Genomic DNA, 5,000 nt, shown 5'->3' on the forward strand with positions numbered 1-5,000 from the left:
CCCAGCCCCCCTCCCATTTTCTCTTTCTCGACAAGCACATGCCCGGCTCCTTTCCCGTGGGGAATAGCCCAGGATTTATCTGGCCTGAGTGGATTTTTCTCCTTTCCCGGATTCGTGGAAAAGATGTCACTTCTGAGCTCGTGTCTTTGCTGATAACACTCCAAACGGTGATGCTTATCGAAATCAGCCCGAAATTCCTTAGAAACGAGACAGAACCCAACTCAAATTAAAAACCCACCAAAGAAAAAAAAATAGAGAGAGAGAGAGAGAGAGAGAGAGAGAGATGGCCATCGGGGAAGCCGGAGCAGTGGGAGTGCAATCACATAGAAATGATGTGTGTGTGTGTGTGTGTGTGTTGGGGAGGGGGGGTTGGGGGGAAGGACACATCAGAATAAGGCAACTAATGGCTCAGCGCGGCGTGCGCCCGGTGCGCGCTGTGTGCGGGGCTGGGGAAGGGGCGCGGAGCGGCCGAACTGCGGCTCGGGGCAGCGGCTGGGGGAGTGGGGTCCTGCGGGAGGAGAGGAGCCCAAAGCCGGGTGGGGGTGAGCGGAGAGGAGAGCCCAGGAATGTGGCGGGGCTGCGGGAAGTTCGGTCAGATGATTGTCGGCGCCTGACTCACTTCGTAGCACTTTCACTCGGGAGAAGTAGCGGCACGGGAGGAGGAGGAAGAGGAGGAGGAGGAGGAGGAGGGGGCACGGGAGGAGATGGAGGAGGAGGAAGGCAGAGAGCCCCTTTCTGCCCCTCACAGCGCGGGCGCCCCGTAGAGGTGGCGCTGCGCGGAGCGGTGCGGAGCTGCCCCAGTCGTCCACGGGCCCAGAGAACGGAGCAGGTCCACTCCATCCTCCTTAGTGGGGCTGCTTTGTTCAACCCCCCCCCCACTCCCCCCATCCTGACTAAAATAAAATAAAATACAATAAAATCCCCAGTAAAATGGGGGTGAGGGAAAGGGAAAAGTTGGCCCTAATTTCCTCCAAACTTTCAGCAAATAGCTCCCTTTGATTCCATTGCCATCTCGCTTCCAGTTGTAAAGAAAAGAGAGAAAGTTCAATTCTTTCAGGGCGTCTGATCCAAGGGGGAGCGCAGCCCAAACATGATTACATTCGCTCAGAGCCCTCACCAAAAAGACTCCCACCCACCCTTCCTCTCTGCTGGGAAAGGGGGGAAAACCTTTTCTTCCCACTCGAACGAGAGCAGAAAGCAGCCTGCGGTGGTGGGAAGTGAGGCTCTCTGTCCTGCATGGGGAAGTTTGGGGGCACCCGATAGGGCTGGGGGGTGAGCAGGGGGCTGTGATGGGTGACATGCAGGTGGCACGCTCTGGGGTGGGCATCTGGGAGCACTCCTGTACCTGGGCACCTCTGCAGTGCTGTGAATCCGTTGTGAGCAGATTGTTGCCAGAGTGGCTACTCGGGTGGGAGAAAAACATGCAACCTTGAGAAAAGCACCTGGAAATAGGTATTAAAATTGATGCGGTCCATGTGAGTGGCTGGGGAGTGAGGGGTGTGCAGTTGGGTTCCTCTGTGCGGATCCATGGGAGCGAGCTGTAGCTGGGCTGTGTGCGGTGCCAGGGCTCAGCTGTTTGTTTGATGGTGAATTTGGAGGATAACGGTGGATTTGGAGATGAGTGTCTGATTTTTTCCATTCGCGACCATTCTGTGCCCGCTGGGTTGTGTGCACACAAGCTTCACCAGGAAACTTTTGGGGGGAATTTCTGGTTGCTGCAAGGAAATACGTTCGGTGCCGGGGAAAGACGTATCTGAAAATCAAGAAAGGGAAGGATTAAAAAAAAAAAAAAAGAAGGAAATAATTACAAGTTAATTATTGATAACTATAAAGCCAGCCGCCCAACTGCGGGGGGGAAATATCAGGGAGATGGAGATGGGAGCTCTCAGGACAGGCTGGTAATGTCCCCCCCAAGAAAAATGTGTGTCCCTTTAGAGTGGGAAGAAGGGTGTTGATCCTTTTACGGCAGCCTCACATTCATTCCAAGAAATAGGAAATTCTTCGCCTCACAACACTTTTTGGCATCTGCATTATCCCAGTGCTTTTAAGGTGCATTTTCTCCTCTGTGAAAGAGAACTCTTTGTCCTTTTTTTTTCCCCCCCAAGACCATGGCTTCCCAAGGTAGACACTATTTTGTGCCTGTCACACAGAAAGGGAGTGCAGGTTTGCAGTGCTCACAGACAATTGATTGTCTGCCCTAATGTGTTTCATTTACATGTTTATAACGTCAATAGTGCTGGGGTGTCCACTGTACCATTCATTCCAGCATTCCCACAAGGGTGCAATTGTCTGAATGGCCAAGTCAGACACCTTTTTGATTGCTCTTTAGTTGTCTTTTTAGAGTAAGGAGAAAAAGGAGAGAAATCCGCTCTGCAGAAACACTAGTTGAAAATATCTCTGAATTAAACGTCACCATTAAAGCAGATGTGAGCATTAGACAAGCCATATATTTTAACTAAGGCTCTGGAGGTGTAAACAAATCCAGAGCAGAGGGGATGCTCGCCGCTCCTGAATTTTTCAGCCTTTTTATCGCTATCTTTTTTTTTTTTTTGCTGTTGAGTGGTTTTCATTTTCCACGAGTGCAGCCACCTCCTAACTCTGTATGCTTAGCTGCAGTTTGTGCTTTCTTTCTATATATTCACGTGCCTGTGTTTATGCCAACAGCGTCAGCTAGCTGCTTGGAAAGTCTACGGAAGGGGTATTTAGGCTGTGAGGAGCATGCACTCAAAGGAAAAAATAAGGGAAGGAAGGAAGATGCAGCTATTTCTTGATCAAGCAAGTTTAATGAAAATAAAAGGACAATGCCTCTCCTCCTCGAGGCGGTGTAACTTCCATAGCTGAGCACCAACTTTGCGTGCGCTGCTGCACCGCCGGCCTCGTGGGCTGCGAGCCGTCTGTAAAGTGTTCCTGGGAGTTCCAAAGTCGATAGGAGATCACTTTTGGAGGTGTGCTGTGCTGCTGCGATGCGCCACGCTGCTTTATCACAGAAGGAGGGAGGCGAGGGATGATTGCCCGTGTTTCGTATGGCAGAAGTAAGCCTTGCGGCTTATGGAGAGCCATGGCTGGTGGATGTAGCCATGCGTGCACGCACACCTCTGTGCGTGGAGAGGGTGCCCGTGTGCACACACACATAGGGCACATATAGGCGCACTGACATACAGCGGTGCCCATTCCAGACGAGATCATTTCCTCCCTAAAACTGACTCTGATCCCAATGGCTGCAATGAATGCATATGGACCCGTTCCGTGCCCGCTCTATCAGGGACGGAGCGCCAAGTGGCTCCTGCTCGGGAGGTACAGCAAAGGAAAAGTTTGTATATTTTTTTCCTCCTCTCCCTATAATTTTTTTTTTTGTCTTAATTTAAAGAAAAAGAAAGGAAAAAAAAAAAAAGAAAGAAAGAAAAAAAGCCTGTTTGTGGAAAGGATTTTTTTTTTTTTTTTTTTTTTTTGTGCCTAACAGGGAAGACACACACAGTAGATGCACCGTTAGCTGAACCCCTGACACGGCGGTCTTTTGAATGCCTTAGGTATGATTTCACTTTCGCTCACATCAATGCTGACCTGAATGCCTTTCATATCTGATCCGCTGTGTCTCTCCCAGTAAACATCCCCTGAGGGGAGAACAAAGAAAGGAGCTCTTCTTCTTCTTAATCACAATTCAGCCCATTCACCGCCGGCAGGCTACATTTGCATTCTGCAACAGAAAGCCAAGATGAAAAGAAAAAAAAAAGAGAGTGAGAAGAGGGGGGAAAAAGCAGAAGGGTGGAGGCTGAGTAAAATAACTTAGGTGTTTGTAGCTGTTTGTTGGGCTTCCCCTAGTTACAAGCCTTATATAGATCCTGCTCTACCCAGCCTTGGCTCTTCTGACAGGCAGATAGTGTTACAAGATGGCATGCCTGTACTATTCATGGCCACTCGCTCTAACACTTGAGGTAGAAAGTGTCAGAGAGGGATCAAATTCTACTCGGAGAAGTCTGTTATACTTAGGGTCAGGTGTGTGTACTCTCCGCTCTTGACTGCTGCCTATTATTTTGTTTTAATTACTATTATTGTTTACTCACCGTGACCTTGGGGAGCGGGGGCCAGGAGATCTCGGCCACCCCCGGTGAGCAGCTCGGCACCGAGAAATCACCCTTTCCCCCCCATTTTTTGGGGGCTCCGATGCTTTTCCCCCTTCCCTACGAGGATGCTGCGGGTCGGGATCCCCAGGCACGGGGAAAAGCAGCGGCTCCACGGCCGCAGGAGGAGGAGGAGGAGGAGGAGAGGATGAAGGTGGATCGGTGGAACTTTCTCAAGCCCGGCTCTCTCTCGTGGCTTCCCCCAGTCACGTCTATGGGCACTTTCCGGCCGCCCCCCCCTCCCCAGATTTGTCTGTTTGTTTGTTCTTCTGAAGCTCTTCTGCGCTTTTAATAAGACAGTTCTGAAAATAAATAAATTAATAATAATATAATAAAAAACCCGGTGAGGTCTTTGGTCGCAGCCACTTTTTCTCACCAAGAGGAGGTTTATTTATAACCGGATCCTGCTTACTGAGAAGTATTTAAGCCCTTTCAGGCAGAGCTGTCAAAATTTCCTGTGTTGTTTGCCTCTATTTGCAACACGCACAAAGTAATACACAGTGCTGGTATTGGAAGAAGCGGGGCAGAGCGGAGATCTCAAGTGACAACTTTGCAGTTCCACTATCTCCTGCCGACCAAACTGTCATTTTCTTCCAGAAACCACTTTTAAGACCCCTCTCAGGTTTGGTTTGATTCTCCCCCCACCCCCCTCCAATAGCAAATAGATTAAAGGCGCTTGGGGAGGGCAGGGCTGCGCAATGCAGGCGGTGGGATGTCGCGTTTCCCCGTCGCTCCATGGCAGATCTCACCCATCAGGACTGCAATCCCCGAGACGTTCCCGGTTGAACAGAAACATGTGACAGAGATTCCTGATTTCTTTTATTTTTTTCTTTTATTTTTATTTTATTTTTTTTCCTCCTTCCTCAGAAGATTTACTGAATT

General features: G+C 49.8%; 1 protein-coding gene and 1 long non-coding RNA gene across 2 annotated transcripts in view; one reads left to right on the forward strand and one right to left on the reverse strand.

Moving 5' to 3' along the window:
• Positions 1 to 5,000, forward strand: part of ZEB2 (zinc finger E-box binding homeobox 2) — a 107,974-nt gene that overhangs the window by 5,332 nt on the left and 97,642 nt on the right.
• On the reverse strand, positions 3,426 to 4,419 carry LOC116653649. Its single transcript, XR_004307850.1, has 2 exons — positions 4,062 to 4,419; positions 3,426 to 3,694 (listed from the first exon to the last, which is right to left on the reverse strand). It is a non-coding gene; the product is annotated as an uncharacterized LOC116653649 (long non-coding RNA).

Source organism: Coturnix japonica, chromosome 7 (genome assembly GCF_001577835.2).
Source record: "Coturnix japonica isolate 7356 chromosome 7, Coturnix japonica 2.1, whole genome shotgun sequence".
NCBI lineage: Eukaryota > Metazoa > Chordata > Aves > Galliformes > Phasianidae > Coturnix > Coturnix japonica.